Genomic DNA, 18,202 nt, shown 5'->3' on the forward strand with positions numbered 1-18,202 from the left:
TAGCCAGGCAAGGGTGTCAGGATGGCCGAGCGGTCTAAGGCGCTGCGTTCAGGTCGCAGTCTCCCCTGGAGGCGTGGGTTCGAATCCCACTTCTGACAGACCTATCCTTTGGCTGCAGACAGAGACTTCAGTCTTCTGCCATGTTGGGCCAGCAGGGCGTTAACTTTGACAAAACAACGCATTAGGCAGATGCTAATATTAATTGGGCAGGCGTTAAAGGCAAGGATGAGTTTTTAGACACTTTTTGAAAATGGTTAAAGCCTCCGCTGCTCGAATTGAGATAGGCAAGCAGATCCACCAGCATAGGTCTGAACCAGCGACTTTAGGTATGTTGCTGCAGAGCCAGTGGTTATCTTGTAGGCAAACATCAGAACCTTGAATCTGATGCGAACAGCTATTGGTAGCCAGTGCAAAATTATGAAGAGAGGTGTGACGTGGGCTTTCTTTGGCTCGTTGAAGACCACTCTCGCTGCTGCATCCTGGATCAGTTGCAGAGGCTTGATAGTACGTGCCGGAAGACCCGCCAAGGGAGCGTAACAGTAGTCCGGTCTGGAGAAAACAGAGAGCTTGGACAAGGAGTTGTGTGGCCTGCTCTGATCGGAAGGGTCTAATCTTCCGAACGTTGTACAAGGCAAATCTTCAGGACCGGGCCAGTGCAGCAATATGGCCTTTGAAACTTCACAAAACCTCAGGAGGACGTGGCCACGTGTTACATGAATATGAGAGGGATGCTATTACTGCCTTCGTGTAGCATTAGCCAGCATGAATGCAGAATTTTGACTTCATTGTAAATAAAAGGATTGCACGGGCCTACACGCAATGTCGCTGATTGAGATTCAGGGAATTTACCTGGAACCTCACAGTTTTCCACAAAGCATCATTTCACCTGCCCTGAAGAGGAGCTGTGGCCTTTTGCCCCCAGGAGACACAGGGAAACCCACACGAAAGGGGACAGAGAACCTCACTCTGTCTTTCTGAGCCACGGGTGTCAAACTCAGTCCCCTGCAGAGTTTAGATTCAAGCCTGATTGAACACACCTGATCCAACCAATCATGCCCTTCAGGCTCATTTGAAAACTACACGCCATGTGTGTTTGAGAAGGGTTGGAACAACACTCTACAGGGCTCGGGCCCTAAAGGAATTTAGTTTGATAGCCCTGGTCTAAGCTCTCTCAGTTATCAGAAAAAAGCACCACCCTGCCCCGTGTGAGGCTCGAACTCACGACCTTCAGATTATGAGACTGACGCGCTGCCTAACTGCGCCAACGAGGCCCGTGGGCTAGAAGGGGCCCGAACAGAGATAAAGTAGCTTCTAGGTCCCCGGTTTCAGGTGTGGCTCGAACAGGCCATCTCTAGCCAGGCAAGGGTGTCAGGATGGCCGAGCGGTCTAAGGCGCTGCGTTCAGGTCGCAGTCTCCCCTGGAGGCGTGGGTTCGAATCCCACTTCTGACAGACCTATCCTTTGGCTGCAGACAGAGACTTCAGTCTTCTGCCATGTTGGGCCAGCAGGGCGTTAACTTTGACAAAACAACGCATTAGGCAGATGCTAATATTAATTGGGCAGGCGTTAAAGGCAAGGATGAGTTTTTAGACACTTTTTGAAAATGGTTAAAGCCTCCGCTGCTCGAATTGAGATAGGCAAGCAGATCCACCAGCATAGATCTGAACCAGCGACTTTAGGTATGTTGCTGCAGAGCCAGTGGTTATCTTGTAGGCAAACATCAAAACCTTGAATCTGATGCGAACAGCTATTGGTAGCCAGTGCAAAATTATGAAGAGAGGTGTGACGTGGGCTTTCTTTGGCTCGTTGAAGACCACTCTCGCTGCTGCATCCTGGATCAGTTGCAGAGGCTTGATAGTACGTGCCGGAAGACCCGCCAAGGGAGCGTAACAGTAGTCCGGTCTGGAGAAAACAGAGAGCTTGGACAAGGAGTTGTGTGGCCTGCTCTGATCGGAAGGGTCTAATCTTCCGAACGTTGTACAAGGCAAATCTTCAGGACCGGGCCAGTGCAGCAATATGGCCTTTGAAACTTCACAAAACCTCAGGAGGACGTGGCCACGTGTTACATGAATATGAGAGGGATGCTATTACTCCCTTCGTGTAGCATTAGCCAGCATGAATGCAGAATTTTGACTTCATTGTAAATAAAAGGATTGCACGGGCCTACACGCAATGTCGCTGATTGAGATTCAGGGAATTTACCTGGAACCTCACAGTTTTCCACAAAGCATCATTTCACCTGCCCTGAAGAGGAGCTGTGGCCTTTTGCCCCCAGGAGACACAGGGAAACCCACACGAAAGGGGACAGAGAACCTCACTCTGTCTTTCTGAGCCACGGGTGTCAAACTCAGTCCCCTGCAGAGTTTAGATTCAAGCCTGATTGAACACACCTGATCCAACCAATCATGCCCTTCAGGCTCATTTGAAAACTACACGCCATGTGTGTTTGAGAAGGGTTGGAACAACACTCTACAGGGCTCGGGCCCTAAAGGAATTTAGTTTGATAGCCCTGGTCTAAGCTCTCTCAGTTATCAGAAAAAAGCACCACCCTGCCCCGTGTGAGGCTCGAACTCACGACCTTCAGATTATGAGACTGACGCGCTGCCTAACTGCGCCAACGAGGCCCGTGGGCTAGAGGGGGCCCGAACAGAGATAAAGTAGCTTCTAGGTCCCCGGTTTCAGGTGTGGCTCGAACAGGCCATCTCTAGCCAGGCAAGGGTGTCAGGATGGCCGAGCGGTCTAAGGCGCTGCGTTCAGGTCGCAGTCTCCCCTGGAGGCGTGGGTTCGAATCCCACTTCTGACAGACCTATCCTTTGGCTGCAGACAGAGACTTCAGTCTTCTGCCATGTTGGGCCAGCAGGGCGTTAACTTTGACAAAACAACGCATTAGGCAGATGCTAGTATTAATTGGGCAGGCGTTGAAGGCAAGGATGAGTTTTTAGACACTTTTTGAAAATGGTTAAAGCCTCCGCTGCTCGAATTGAGATAGGCAAGCAGATCCACCAGCATAGGTCTGAACCAGCGACTTTAGGTATGTTGCTGCAGAGCCAGTGGTTATCTTGTAGGCAAACATCAGTACCTTGAATCTGATGCGAACAGCTATTGGTAGCCAGTGCAAAATTATGAAGAGAGGTGTGACGTGGGCTTTCTTTGGCTCGTTGAAGACCACTCTCGCTGCTGCATCCTGGATCAGTTGCAGAGGCTTGATAGTACGTGCCGGAAGACCCGCCAAGGGAGCGTAACAGTAGTCCGGTCTGGAGAAAACAGAGAGCTTGGACAAGGAGTTGTGTGGCCTGCTCTGATCGGAAGGGTCTAATCTTCCGAACGTTGTACAAGGCAAATCTTCAGGACCGGGCCAGTGCAGCAATATGGCCTTTGAAACTTCACAAAACCTCAGGAGGACGTGGCCACGTGTTACATGAATATGAGAGGGATGCTATTACTGCCTTCGTGTAGCATTAGCCAGCATGAATGCAGAATTTTGACTTCATTGTAAATAAAAGGATTGCACGGGCCTACACGCAATGTCGCTGATTGAGATTCAGGGAATTTACCTGGAACCTCACAGTTTTCTACAAAGCATCATTTCACCTGCCCTGAAGAGGAGCTGTGGCCTTTTGCCCCCAGGAGACACAGGGAAACCCACACGAAAGGGGACAGAGAACCTCACTCTGTCTTTCTGAGCCACGGGTGTCAAACTCAGTCCCCTGCAGAGTTTAGATTCAAGCCTGATTGAACACACCTGATCCAACCAATCATGCCCTTCAGGCTCATTTGAAAACTACACGCCTTGTGTGTTTGAGAAGGGTTGGAACAACACTCTACAGGGCTCGGGCCCTAAAGAAATTTAGTTTGATACCCCTGGTCTAAGCTCTCTCAGTTATCAGAAGAAAGCACCACCCTGCCCCGTGTGAGGCTCGAACTCACGACCTTCAGATTATGAGACTGACGCGCTGCCTAACTGCGCCAACGAGGCCCGTGGGCTAGAGGGGGCCCGAACAGAGATAAAGTAGCTTCTAGGTCCCTGGTTTCAGGTGTGGCTCGAACAGGCCATCTCTAGCCAGGCAAGGGTGTCAGGATGGCCGAGCGGTCTAAGGCGCAGCGTTCAGGTCGCAGTCTCCCCTGGAGGCGTGGGTTCGAATCCCACTTCTGACAGACCTATCCTTTGGCTGCAGACAGAGACTTCAGTCTTCTGCCATGTTGGGCCAGCAGGGCGTTAACTTTGACAAAACAACGCATTAGGCAGATGCTAGTATTAATTGGGCAGGCGTTGAAGGCAAGGATGAGTTTTTAGACACTTTTTGAAAATGGTTAAAGCCTCCGCTGCTCGAATTGAGATAGGCAAGCAGATCCACCAGCATAGGTCTGAACCAGCGACTTTAGGTATGTTGCTGCAGAGCCAGTGGTTATCTTGTAGGCAAACATCAGTACCTTGAATCTGATGCGAACAGCTATTGGTAGCCAGTGCAAAATTATGAAGAGAGGTGTGACGTGGGCTTTCTTTGAAGACCACTCGTTGAAGACCACTCTCGCTGCTGCATCCTGGATCAGTTGCAGAGGCTTGATAGTACGTGCCGGAAGACCCGCCAAGGGAGCGTAACAGTAGTCCGGTCTGGAGAAAACAGAGAGCTTGGACAAGGAGTTGTGTGGCCTGCTCTGATCGGAAGGGTCTAATCTTCCGAACGTTGTACAAGGCAAATCTTCAGGACCGGGCCAGTGCAGCAATATGGCCTTTGAAACTTCACAAAACCTCAGGAGGACGTGGCCACGTGTTACATGAATATGAGAGGGATGCTATTACTGCCTTCGTGTAGCATTAGCCAGCATTAATGCAGAATTTTGACTTCATTGTAAATAAAAGGATTGCACGGGCCTACACGCAATGTCGCTGATTGAGATTCAGGGAATTTACCTGGAACCTCACAGTTTTCCACAAAGCATCATTTCACCTGCCCTGAAGAGGAGCTGTGGCCTTTTGCCCCCAGGAGACACAGGGAAACCCACACGAAAGGGGACAGAGAACCTCACTCTGTCTTTCTGAGCCACGGGTGTCAAACTCAGTCCCCTGCAGAGTTTAGATTCAAGCCTGATTGAACACACCTGATCCAACCAATCATGCCCTTCAGGCTCATTTGAAAACTACACGCCATGTGTGTTTGAGAAGGGTTGGAACAACACTCTACAGGGCTCGGGCCCTAAAGGAATTTAGTTTGATAGCCCTGGTCTAAGCTCTCTCAGTTATCAGAAAAAAGCACCACCCTGCCCCGTGTGAGGCTCGAACTCACGACCTTCAGATTATGAGACTGACGCGCTGCCTAACTGCGCCAACGAGGCCCGTGGGCTAGAGGGGGCCCGAACAGAGATAAAGTAGCTTCTAGGTCCCCGGTTTCAGGTGTGGCTCGAACAGGCCATCTCTAGCCAGGCAAGGTTGTCAGGATGGCCGAGCGGTCTAAGGCGCTGCGTTCAGGTCGCAGTCTCCCCTGGAGGCGTGGGTTCGAATCCCACTTCTGACAGACCTATCCTTTGGCTGCAGACAGAGACTTCAGTCTTCTGCCATGTTGGGCCAGCAGGGCGTTAACTTTGACAAAACAACGCATTAGGCAGATGCTAATATTAATTGGGCAGGCGTTAAAGGCAAGGATGAGTTTTTAGACACTTTTTGAAAATGGTTAAAGCCTCCGCTGCTCGAATTGAGATAGGCAAGCAGATCCACCAGCATAGGTCTGAACCAGCGACTTTAGGTATGTTGCTGCAGAGCCAGTGGTTATCTTGTAGGCAAACATCAGAACCTTGAATCTGATGCGAACAGCTATTGGTAGCCAGTGCAAAATTATGAAGAGAGGTGTGACGTGGGCTTTCTTTGGCTCGTTGAAGACCACTCTCGCTGCTGCATCCTGGATCAGTTGCAGAGGCTTGATAGTACGTGCCGGAAGACCCGCCAAGGGAGCGTAACAGTAGTCCGGTCTGGAGAAAACAGAGAGCTTGGACAAGGAGTTGTGTGGCCTGCTCTGATCGGAAGGGTCTAATCTTCCGAACGTTGTACAAGGCAAATCTTCAGGACCGGGCCAGTGCAGCAATATGGCCTTTGAAACTTCACAAAACCTTAGGAGGACGTGGCCACGTGTTACATGAATATGAGAGGGATGCTATTACTGCCTTCGTGTAGCATTAGCCAGCATGAATGCAGAATTTTGACTTCATTGTAAATAAAAGGATTGCACGGGCCTACACGCAATGTCGCTGATTGAGATTCAGGGAATTTACCTGGAACCTCACAGTTTTCCACAAAGCATCATTTCACCTGCCCTGAAGAGGAGCTGTGGCCTTTTGCCCCCAGGAGACACAGGGAAACCCACACGAAAGGGGACAGAGAACCTCACTCTGTCTTTCTGAGCCACGGGTGTCAAACTCAGTCCCCTGCAGAGTTTAGATTCAAGCCTGATTGAACACACCTGATCCAACCAATCATGCCCTTCAGGCTCATTTGAAAACTACACGCCTTGTGTGTTTGAGAAGGGTTGGAACAACACTCTACAGGGCTCGGGCCCTAAAGGAATTTAGTTTGATACCCCTGGTCTAAGCTCTCTCAGTTATCAGAAAAAAGCACCACCCTGCCCCGTGTGAGGCTCGAACTCACGACCTTCAGATTATGAGACTGACGCGCTGCCTAACTGCGCCAACGAGGCCCGTGGGCTAGAGAGGGCCCGAACAGAGATAAAGTAGCTTCTAGGTCCCCGGTTTCAGGTGTGGCTCGAACAGGCCATCTCTAGCCAGGCAAGGGTGTCAGGATGGCCGAGCGGTCTAAGGCGCTGCGTTCAGGTCGCAGTCTCCCCTGGAGGCGTGGGTTGGAATCCCACTTCTGACAGACCTATCCTTTGGCTGCAGACAGAGACTTCAGTCTTCTGCCATGTTGGGCCAGCAGGGCGTTAACTTTGACAAAACAACGCATTAGGCAGATGCTAGTATTAATTGGGCAGGCGTTGAAGGCAAGGATGAGTTTTTAGACACTTTTTGAAAATGGTTAAAGCCTCCGCTGCTCGAATTGAGATAGGCAAGCAGATCCACCAGCATAGGTCTGAACCAGCGACTTTAGGTATGTTGCTGCAGAGCCAGTGGTTATCTTGTAGGCAAACATCAGTACCTTGAATCTGATGCGAACAGCTATTGGTAGCCAGTGCAAAATTATGAAGAGAGGTGTGACGTGGGCTTTCTTTGGCTCGTTGAAGACCACTCTCGCTGCTGCATCCTGGATCAGTTGCAGAGGCTTGATAGTACGTGCCGGAAGACCCGCCAAGGGAGCGTAACAGTAGTCCGGTCTGGAGAAAACAGAGAGCTTGGACAAGGAGTTGTGTGGCCTGCTCTGATCGGAAGGGTCTAATCTTCCGAACGTTGTACAAGGCAAATCTTCAGGACCGGGCCAGTGCAGCAATATGGACTTTGAAACTTCACAAAACCTCAGGAGGACGTGGCCACGTGTTACATGAATATGAGAGGGATGCTATTACTGCCTTCGTGTAGCATTAGCCAGCATGAATGCAGAATTTTGACTTCATTGTAAATAAAAGGATTGCACGGGCCTACACGCAATGTCGCTGATTGAGATTCAGGGAATTTACCTGGAACCTCACAGTTTTCCACAAAGCATCATTTCACCTGCCCTGAAGAGGAGCTGTGGCCTTTTGCCCCCAGGAGACACAGGGAAACCCACATGAAAGGGGACAGAGAACCTCACTCTGTCTTTCTGAGCCACGGGTGTCAAACTCAGTCCCCTGCAGAGTTTAGATTCAAGCCTGATTGAACACACCTGATCCAACCAATCATGCCCTTCAGGCTCATTTGAAAACTACACGCCTTGTGTGTTTGAGAAGGGTTGGAACAACACTCTACAGGGCTCGGGCCCTAAAGGAATTTAGTTTGATACCCCTGGTCTAAGCTCTCTCAGTTATCAGAAAAAAGCACCACCCTGCCCCGTGTGAGGCTCGAACTCACGACCTTCAGATTATGAGACTGACGCGCTGCCTAACTGCGCCAACGAGGCCCGTGGGCTAGAGGGGGCCCGAACAGAGATAAAGTAGCTTCTAGGTCCCCGGTTTCAGGTGTGGCTCGAACAGGCCATCTCTAGCCAGGCAAGGGTGTCAGGATGGCCGAGCGGTCTAAGGCGCTGCGTTCAGGTCGCAGTCTCCCCTGGAGGCGTGGGTTCGAATCCCACTTCTGACAGACCTATCCTTTGGCTGCAGACAGAGACTTCAGTCTTCTGCCATGTTGGGCCAGCAGGGCGTTAACTTTGACAAAACAACGCATTAGGCAGATGCTAGTATTAATTGGGCAGGCGTTGAAGGCAAGGATGAGTTTTTAGACACTTTTTGAAAATGGTTAAAGCCTCCGCTGCTCGAATTGAGATAGGCAAGCAGATCCACCAGCATAGGTCTGAACCAGCGACTTTAGGTATGTTGCTGCAGAGCCAGTGGTTATCTTGTAGGCAAACATCAGTACCTTGAATCTGATGCAAACAGCTATTGGTAGCCAGTGCAAAATTATGAAGAGAGGTGTGACGTGGGCTTTCTTTGAAGACCACTCGTTGAAGACCACTCTCGCTGCTGCATCCTGGATCAGTTGCAGAGGCTTGATAGTACGTGCCGGAAGACCCGCCAAGGGAGCGTAACAGTAGTCTGGTCTGGAGAAAACAGAGAGCTTGGACAAGGAGTTGTGTGGCCTGCTCTGATCGGAAGGGTCTAATCTTCCGAACGTTGTACAAGGCAAATCTTCAGGACCGGGCCAGTGCAGCAATATGGCCTTTGAAACTTCACAAAACCTCAGGAGGACGTGGCCACGTGTTACATGAATATGAGAGGGATGCTATTACTGCCTTCGTGTAGCATTAGCCAGCATGAATGCAGAATTTTGACTTCATTGTAAATAAAAGGATTGCACGGGCCTACACGAAATGTCGCTGGATGAGATTCAGGGAATTTACCTGGAACCTCACAGTTTTCCACAAAGCATCATTTCACCTGCCCTGAAGAGGAGCTGTGGCCTTTTGCCCCCAGGAGACACAGGGAAACCCACACGAAAGGGGACAGAGATCCTTTCTTTCTGAGCCACGGGTGTCAAACTCAGTCCCCGGAAGGCCGGAGACCTGCAGGGTTTAGATTCAAGCCTGACTGAACACACCTGATCCAACTAATCATGCCCTTCATGCTCATTTGAAAACTACATGCCTTGTGTGTTTGAGAAGGGTTGGAACAACACTCTACAGGGCTCGGGCCCTAAAGGAATTTCGCTGAGTGCCTCTTTGGGATGGCACCACGAGGCATCGGTCACTTGCAGAACGCAAGCATAGGTCTGAACCAGCGACTTTAGGTATATTTCTGCAGAGCCAGTGATTACAGTTGAAACCAGATATTTACATACACTTCAGAACAAAACACAAAAACTTGTATTTCTTTACTGTCATACATTAAATCAGAGTAAACTTATTCTGTTTTTGATAAATAAATATTAACATATTTTTTGCATTTATTAAATGTCAGAATCGAGCGAGGGATAATGTGTATGTATTTTTTTTTATCACTTTCATCAAAGTCAGAAGTATACATACACTTCCTTAGTATTTGGTAGAATTGCCCCGAAACTGTTTCACTTGGGCCAAACGTTTTGGGTATCCATCCACAAGCTTTCTACAATAGTTTGCTGGAATTTTGGCCCACTCCTCTTGACAGAACTGGTGCAACTGGGTCAGGTTTGTAGGCCTTCTTGCTCGCACTTGCCTTTTCAGTGCCGCCCACAAATTTTCTATGGGATTGAGATCAGGGCTTTGTGATGGCCATTTCAAAACCTTGACTTTGTTATCCTTAAGCCACTTTGTAACATATTTGGAGGTATGCTTGGGGTCATTGTCCATTTGGAAGACCCATTTGCGCCCAAGCTTTAACTTCCTGGCTGATGTCTTCAGTTGTTGCTTCAATATATCCACAGAATGTTATTTTCTCATGATGCCATCTATTTTGTGAAGTGCACCAGTCCCTTCTGCAGCAAAGCATCCCCACAACATTATACTACCACCCCCATACTTCACGGTTGGGATGGTGCTCTGAGGCTTCAAAGCTTCGCCCTTTTTCCTCCAAATATACAGTTTATCATTATGGCCGAACAGTTAAATTTTTGTTTCGTCAGACCACAGGACGTTTCTCCAGAAATTAAGATTTTTGTCCCCATGTGAAGTGGCAAACTGTAGTCTGGCTTTTTTATGGTTGTTTTGAAGTAATGGTTTTCTCCTCCCAGAGTAACCTTTTAGCTCATGGTGGTACAGGACTCGTTTTACTGTGGATAATGACACGGTCTTACCAGTTTCAGCTATCATCTTTACAAGGTCTTTTTCTGTTGTCCTGGGGTTGATTCGCACAGTTCGCACCAAAAAACGTTCCTCTCTGGGACTCAGAATCGGTCTCCTTCCTGAGCAGTATGATGGTTGTACATTCCCATGTTTTTTATACTTGCGTATTATTGTCTGAACAGATGAACATGGGACCTTCAGGCATCTGGAAATTGCACCTAAGGATGAGCCACACTTGTGGAGGTCCACAATTCTTTTCTTGATGTCTTGGTTGATTTCTCTTGATTTTCCCATGATGTCAAAGAAAGATGCTCTGTGTTTAAGGTGTGCCTTTATATGCATCCACAGGTGTGCCACCAATTAACTAAAATGGAATCAATTAACCTATCAGAAGGTTCTTAAGCTCAGAATGGTATCATCTGGAGTTTTCTTTTTTGTTTAAAGACACATTAAACTTAGTGTATGTATACTTCTGATTTTGATGAAAATGATTAAAAAAAATACATAAAAGTACTCCCTCACTCAATTCTGACATTTAGCAAATTTATTGATCTAAAACAGAAAAAGTTTACTCTGATTTAATGTATGACAGTAAAGAAATAAAAGTTTTTGTGTTTTTTTCTTAAGTGTATGTAAATATCTGGTTTCAACTGTATCTTATAGGCAAACATCAGTACCTTGAATCTGATGCGAACAGCTATTGGTAGCGAGTGCAAAATTATGAAGAGAGGTGTGACGTGGGCTTTCTTTGGCTCGTTGAAGACCACTCTCGCTGCTGCATCCTGGATCAGTTGCAGAGGCTTGATAGTCCATGCCGGAAGACCCGCCAAGGGGGCATAGCAGTAGTCCAGTCTGGAGAAAAAAAAGAGCTTGGACAAGGAGTTGTGTGGCCTGCTCTGATCGGAAGGGTCCAATCTTCCGAACGTTGTATAAGGCAAATCTGCAGGACCGGGCCAGTGCAGCAATATGGCCTTTGAAACTTCACAAAACCTCAGGAGGACGTGGCCACTGTCGACGCTCCAGTTTTATATCCTTCCATCTCCTCCGTGGGACTCGAGACCGGTGGGTCGGGCAGGTGTCGCTCATCTCCAATCACTCCACCGGCCTCGCCCTTTCCCACGACTCTCGGCCCCGCCCCACTCGTCACATCATTATATTGAAGTACAAATCCAAACACCAGAAATGTTATGCATTTTATGAATAATGAAATGTTATGAAAAGTATGCATTTTATTTATTCACGTGCAGTATGGTTGTTGGTATTTAGCAGTTAAAACCTATTTTTTTACTTGAATTTAAATACTAACTTTAAAATATCAAGGAGTTTATAAATTAAAAAGGATAAAATGTCACAGTGCATGTTAAATTGCCTAAATGAACTTGTGTTTATAATGATATTAGAACTAACAATATAATTAAATTTTTTTTACTCCTGTATAAAAGGGAACAGCAATCTTATATCAAACATTTTTAAATCGTCCACAGCTGAGCAACGCGAGAGGGGGATCTGCGCCAGAGCGCGTAAAGTGAATGCGATGAACAAAGTCATTTTCAGATGCAATGGAAAAACAAAACAAAACAAAAAATAGCCTAGATTAGGCCCATGCAGGCTCTGCTCTAAAGTATATAATACTTATAACTACTGTTAACCCAGAGTAACAAATTTTAATCGCCCTTTTTCATTTGCTGCATGTTTTCTTTATTTATTTAATTTTAATCACGCTAAAATTACTTAAGTTTTTGAGAGAAAAATATATATATGAGTCGTGTATAGGTTTCATTTAAGCAGATTAATCACCTATTTAGTTTGCTGTATTTTTATATATATATATATAATTGATGTATACATTGCATTTTATTACATTTAGAAATAATAACGGCTGGCTTAATAACATTATAATCAGGGTTTCTTCCGTCCATTCCAAATCCGTTTCCAATTAAAAATCAGAAAACGAAAGACTCAAGAGGATTCAAGTGAGAGAACATGAATTCAATAACGAGAAATGGAAAAATGGCTCGTTTATTCGTTATTCCATCTAGGTAAACAAAAGGAAAATGAGTTTTTGACTTGATTTCTCATTTTGTCGTTTGGGGTTTAAAAAACGGTTTATGGCTTCAATATTTCATACGCACTTGTGGGCGGAGCTGAAACGCTCCTTTCATCTGATTGGTCGAATCGCTCCGCCTTCAACTCGATCTTACATTCTTTCAGAATAAGAGTCTTATAAGAGTAGTGTCTGAAACCACCGCTCACTGTTAATTAACATAATATTTGAGTCAGATGTTGCTGCGCACATAATTCGTGCTGCTGTGACTTGCAAGTCACCCCTTTAAATTATTTCTAGGTTATAGTATTGTATGAATATTGTCCCACTGTAAATACAGTGCAAATAGTTTTGTCTCCTTGGATAAAAGGGAAGTGGAAATAAAAATCAATAATAGACTGAACAGTTCCATGATAATATGTCTGTAACATTTACCACTCTCATCTTTTAAGTCAAAAGGCACTAGGTAGGTGTGTGTGTGACATTAATAATTAATTGGGAAAATTAATATAGTTAAATTTATGAAATAAATTAGCGATATTAGTTTTATTACATACTAAATTGAATGGTTTTTCTTTTAGTCTTCTTTGTTGGCCTTGAGAAAGCCGACATATATTTGAACATTATTATCATTTATTTTGAGAGTAATTGACAACGACTAAAATTTTAATGTTTCACCAAATTTCCTTCTCAAAAAATCCTAGTGACTTTCATTATCTGAGCAATGAAGGTCTTACACTTAATGTCCACTAGAGGGGGAGACAGGATTTCTATTTACGTAAAATGGCAAATAAATACATAAATTTCATGTGTACTACCATGAATATGCCATATCCGTGTACACGAATAAACTTCACACTTCAAGCTGTACTTAAAACTTCCCATTCTGGCTTTTTCAACCTACCTCCAAATTTATTTTAAGGTTTATTTTTTATTCACACTGGTTTATGCATTTAATGTTTGTCCATCTAGATCTTTTATTTTTCATGAGCTGTACATTTTAAGATGTACTCGGTGTTGATAAATCACATGCTCTGAATGTAAAGTGCTAATGTCAGGACTCTCAGTCCTCCTCTTGGATGGCCAGTGTCCTGCAAAGTTTAGCTACCCCAAATAAACACACCTAAGCTAAGCAAGGTCTTCAGGATCAGTAGCAATGTCCAAGCAAGTGTGTTGGAACTGAACTCTGCAGAACATGGTTCTCCCGGTTCAGGACTGAGTTTTAAATCTATAAATGAATTTTTACAGTTATGGTGTCTGCATGCAGAGTTGTACTTCAGTAAGTACAATGTAAACTGTAATCTGTAAAGACAAAATCTTCAGATAAGCATTTAGGCCACTGCCTTGAGGTTTCCATCCATTGGTCAAAACAGACCTCGCACCCCACCACACTCCTGCTAGCTGTCAACATTAACTGCGGCTGGTGCCAAATAAAAATTATTATGTATCCCTTGTGCATTGTTCAAATTCACTACCCTTTTGTTATGTTTGGGATTAAAACATCCACTCAATTAAACTGCTGTAAGCATTAGATAAAAAAAATATCCCCTAATTTATTGTTGGTGGATGTTTTTTTCACTGACTTCCATTATAGTTACATTTTTGATTGCAAAGCCATGACACATAATCATGCATTCTTGATTGTTTGTGGTTTTCCCTGTTGGTGCACAAAGTGCACAAAGGTCTCTCTCACCCTCTCTCTCTTTCTCTCTCTCTCTCAAACACACACACACACACACACTATAATTTGCTGTTAAACTCCATATAACTCTATATACAGGCCAGAAACTAAGCCTTTTTTTGCACATGCCTATCTAAAGGGTTAATGGTCCCACCTAGTGATCAACTGTAAAAATAACAAATGTTACCTCTTCCCAACAGGGGAAACCACCAATAATCAAGAGTGCATGATTATATGGTGTCATGGCTTTGCATCAAAAAATGTCGTTATAATGGAAGTCAATGGGGCAAAAACAGCCACCAACAATAAATGAGGGAGAAAAAATTAAAATCTAATGCTGCACAAAAACTAACAATACATCAAAGCCAATCTACAGTTACTAATCTTTGACATGCCCAAGACTGTCATAAAAGGTAAAAAAAATATCCAGTCCACAATTACTTTTTATATTGAAAATATGTCATTTTGTGTGTGTTTTTTCTTCCCAAATCAGTGACATCATTTATGAACTTGGTAATTAAAGAGTTAAAATCTTGGATTTTCTTTTTAAACATTTGGTAGTTTTGATCAGACTGAGGGTGATTAATAGATTTATGCAAAACAAAATTAAAAAATCTTTATCTGAGACATTTTTACAGCATTTTAATTTAGTGGATGTTTTCATCCCGAACATAACAAAAGGGTAGTGAATTTACCCACAGTATACTGTTGAGTTTTTGAAAAATTTCAAGCATTTTCCCAAAATAAGTGTAAAAATAAGATTTGTCAGCAATCATTCCATTAGCTGAAACACAGAGAAAGTTGTGGCCAAAATAAGACTCAACTTTACCCCCTAGTGGACGAAAACGTCCCCAACAACGCATATGGGGTATTATGTAACAGCAAGTCATTTGTGCAAGTACATTTGACTTGCAGTTTTCCAAAACTTAATCATTTTTATTTGGTACCAGCTGCAGTAGTTAATGTTGTTTTATATTATACAGCTATCATTGAGCTAAGGTATACCCCCCTACCACCCCATCTATCATTGAAGAACCTGTGTTACACATGAAATTCATGTATTTATCTGTCATTTAAACTTACATAAACAGAAATCCTGTCTCCCCCTCTAGTGGACCTTAAGTGTAAGACCTTCATTGCTCAGATAATGAAAGTCACTAGGATTTTTTGAGAAGGAAAAAGTCTGACCAGTTACAGCGACGAGTCAAACGAGTCTGAAGATCTGAGCTGAATTTGGTGAAACAATAAAATTTTAGTCGTTGTCAATTACTCTCATAATAAATGATAATAATGTTCAAATATATGTCGGCTTTCTCAAGGCCAACAAAGAAGACTAAAAGAAAAACCATTCAATTTAGTATGGAATAAAACTAATATTACTAATTTATTTAATAAATTTAACTATATTAATTTTCCCAATTAATTATTAATGTCACACACACACCTACCTAGTGCCTTTTGACTTAAAAGATGAGAGTGGTAAATATTACAGACATATTAACATGGAACTGTTCAGTCTATTATTGATTTTTATTTCCACTTCACTTTTATCCAAGGAGACAAAACTATTTGCACTGTATTTACAGTGGGACAATATTCATACAATACTATAACCTAGAAATAATTTAAAGGGGTGACTTGCAAGTCACAGCAGCACGAATTATGTGCGCAGCAACATCTGACTCAAATATTATGTTAATTAACAGTGAGCGGTGGTTTCAGACACTACTCTTATAAGACTCTTATTCTGAAAGAATGTAAGATCGAGTTGAAGGCGGAGCGATTCGACCAATCAGATGAAAGGAGCGTTTCAGCTCCGCCCACAAGTGCGTATGAAATATTGAAGCCATAAACCGTTTTTTAAAACCCAAACGACAAAATGAGAAATCAAGTCAAAAACTCATTTTCCGTTTGTTTACCTAGATGGAATAACGAATAAACAAGCCATTTTTCCATTTCTCGTTATTGAATTCATGTTCTCTCACTTGAATCTTCTTGAGTCTTTCGTTTTCTGTTTTTTAATTTAAAACGGATTTGGAATGGACGGAAGGTCCGTGTATCATCCGATCATTCAATTATTCCATTAATTCTGGCAAACCAAAAACGAAATAACGAATCAATATTTTGTTTTTCTGTTTTTCTGTATGAACCAAAAATGAAAAACTGACGTTTGTTTCGTTGCTTTCAGCTCGAAACGGGAAATATAATAAACAAGGAAACCAAAACGAAATAATGGATCAAATTTACGTTGTCTCATTTTTTCTTTATTTGTTGTTGTAGGTCTAACTATTTCTCCTGCTTGATTTGCGCATGCGCAGTGGATAGTTTCAAAGTAAGTTGTTGAGCGCCAAAAGCGGAGGGTAAAAAGTTCAAACAGATTTTAATAGACAATTTTCAGTCAAATATTTATGCCTATAATAAAACCCAGTGTTAAAGCAGAGCGCAAACAATTAGACTATCCAATATGCGCTCACTTCCTTGTATTCATCGCGGGGATAAAGAACACGTTTTTTTTTTAGCGATCACAGGCATAGTTACAGTATGTCCAATAACAATACAACAAGCTAAAATAAAAATCATAGATGGTTTAAAATGTCCTTTGAAATCATGCTAACCACTTGTTTTGGTATGTGAGGCTTTATAAGCGATCATTAAAACATATTAGCAGATTATTTTATTAATGAGATCAATAAAAGCAATCAAAACATATATATATATATATATACAGTATTGTTCAAAATAATAGCAGTACAATGTGACTAACCAGAATAATCAAGGTTTTTAGTATATTTTTTATTGCTACGTGGCAAACAAGTTACCAGTAGGTTCAGTAGATTGTCAGAAAACAAACAAGACCCAGCATTCATGATATGCACGCTCTTAAGGCTGTGCAATTGGGCAATTAGTTGAATTAGTTGAAAGGGGTGTGTTCAAAAAAATAGCAGTGTCTACCTTTGACTGTACAAACTCAAAACTATTTTGTACAAACATTTTTTTTTTCTGGGATTTAGCAATCCTGTGAATCACTAAACTAATATTTAGTTGTATGACCACAGTTTTTCAAAACTGCTTGACATCTGTGTGGCATGGAGTCAACCAACTTGTGGCACCTCTCAGCTGTTATTCCACTCCATGATTCTTTAACAACATTCCACAATTCATTCACAGTTCTTGGTTTTGCTTCAGAAACAGCATTTTTGATATCACCCCACAAGTTCTCAATTGGATTAAGGTCTGGAGATTGGGCTGGCCACTCCATAACATTAATTTTGTTGGTTTGGAACCAAGACTTTGCCCGTTTACTAGTGTGTTTTGGGTCATTGTCTTGTTGAAACAACCATTTCAAGGGCATGTCCTCTTCAGCATAGGGCAACATGACCTCTTCAAGTATTTTAACATATGCAAACTGATCCATGATCCCTGGTATGCGATAAATAGGCCCAACACCATAGTAGGAGAAACATGCCCATATCATGATGCTTGCACCTCCATGCTTCACTGTCTTCACTGTGTACTGTGGCTTGAATTCAGAGTTTGGGGGTCGTCTCACAAACTGCCTGTGGCCCTTGGACCCAAAAAGAACAATTTTACTCTCATCAGTCCACAAAATGTTCCTCCATTTCTCTTTAGGCCAGTTGATGTGTTCTTTGGCAAATTGTAACCTCTTCTGCACATGCCTTTTTTTTAACAGAGGGACTTTGCGGGGGATTCTTGAAAATAGATTAGCTTCACACAGACGTCTTCTAACTGTCACAGTACTTACAGGTAACTCCAGACTGTCTTTGATCATCCTGGAGGTGATCATTGGCTGAGCCTTTGCCATTCTGGTTATTCTTCTATCCATTTTGATGGTTGTCTTCCGTTTTCTTCCACGTCTCTCTGGTTTTGCTCTCCATTTTAAGGCATTGGAGATCATTTTAGCTGAACAGCCTATCATTTTTTGCACCTCTTTATAGGTTTTCCCCTCTCTAATAAACTTTTTAATCAAAGTACGCTGTTCTTCTGAACAATGTCTTGAACGACCCATTTTCCTCAGCTTTCAAATGCATGTTCAACAAGTGTTGGCTTCATCCTTAAATAGGGGCCACCTGATTCACACCTGTTTCTTCACAAAATTGATGACCTCAGTGATTGAATGCCACACT

The 18,202-nt window shown here is 43.6% G+C and overlaps 11 non-coding genes across 11 annotated transcripts; 5 read left to right on the forward strand and 6 right to left on the reverse strand.

Moving 5' to 3' along the window:
• Positions 1–15: 15 nt before the first annotated feature.
• On the forward strand, positions 16–98 carry trnal-cag (transfer RNA leucine (anticodon CAG)). The gene has a single exon. It is a non-coding gene; the product is annotated as a tRNA-Leu (tRNA).
• A 1,099-nt stretch (positions 99–1,197) lies between these two features.
• On the reverse strand, positions 1,198–1,271 carry trnam-cau (transfer RNA methionine (anticodon CAU)). Its single transcript has one exon. It is a non-coding gene; the product is annotated as a tRNA-Met (tRNA).
• A 96-nt stretch (positions 1,272–1,367) lies between these two features.
• On the forward strand, positions 1,368–1,450 carry trnal-cag (transfer RNA leucine (anticodon CAG)). Its single transcript has one exon. It is a non-coding gene; the product is annotated as a tRNA-Leu (tRNA).
• Positions 1,451–2,549: 1,099 nt separating this feature from the next.
• Positions 2,550–2,623, reverse strand: trnam-cau (transfer RNA methionine (anticodon CAU)). The gene has a single exon. It is a non-coding gene; the product is annotated as a tRNA-Met (tRNA).
• A 96-nt stretch (positions 2,624–2,719) lies between these two features.
• On the forward strand, positions 2,720–2,802 carry trnal-cag (transfer RNA leucine (anticodon CAG)). Its single transcript has one exon. It is a non-coding gene; the product is annotated as a tRNA-Leu (tRNA).
• Positions 2,803–3,901: 1,099 nt separating this feature from the next.
• Positions 3,902–3,975, reverse strand: trnam-cau (transfer RNA methionine (anticodon CAU)). The gene has a single exon. It is a non-coding gene; the product is annotated as a tRNA-Met (tRNA).
• Positions 3,976–5,259: 1,284 nt separating this feature from the next.
• Positions 5,260–5,333, reverse strand: trnam-cau (transfer RNA methionine (anticodon CAU)). Its single transcript has one exon. It is a non-coding gene; the product is annotated as a tRNA-Met (tRNA).
• Positions 5,334–5,429: 96 nt separating this feature from the next.
• Positions 5,430–5,512, forward strand: trnal-cag (transfer RNA leucine (anticodon CAG)). The gene has a single exon. It is a non-coding gene; the product is annotated as a tRNA-Leu (tRNA).
• Positions 5,513–6,611: 1,099 nt separating this feature from the next.
• trnam-cau (transfer RNA methionine (anticodon CAU)) lies at positions 6,612–6,685 on the reverse strand. The gene has a single exon. It is a non-coding gene; the product is annotated as a tRNA-Met (tRNA).
• A 1,278-nt stretch (positions 6,686–7,963) lies between these two features.
• trnam-cau (transfer RNA methionine (anticodon CAU)) lies at positions 7,964–8,037 on the reverse strand. The gene has a single exon. It is a non-coding gene; the product is annotated as a tRNA-Met (tRNA).
• A 96-nt stretch (positions 8,038–8,133) lies between these two features.
• trnal-cag (transfer RNA leucine (anticodon CAG)) lies at positions 8,134–8,216 on the forward strand. Its single transcript has one exon. It is a non-coding gene; the product is annotated as a tRNA-Leu (tRNA).
• Positions 8,217–18,202: the final 9,986 nt, after the last annotated feature.

The sequence above is a fragment of the Carassius gibelio genome, chromosome A4 (assembly GCF_023724105.1).
Source record: "Carassius gibelio isolate Cgi1373 ecotype wild population from Czech Republic chromosome A4, carGib1.2-hapl.c, whole genome shotgun sequence".
NCBI classification, from domain to species: domain Eukaryota; kingdom Metazoa; phylum Chordata; class Actinopteri; order Cypriniformes; family Cyprinidae; genus Carassius; species Carassius gibelio.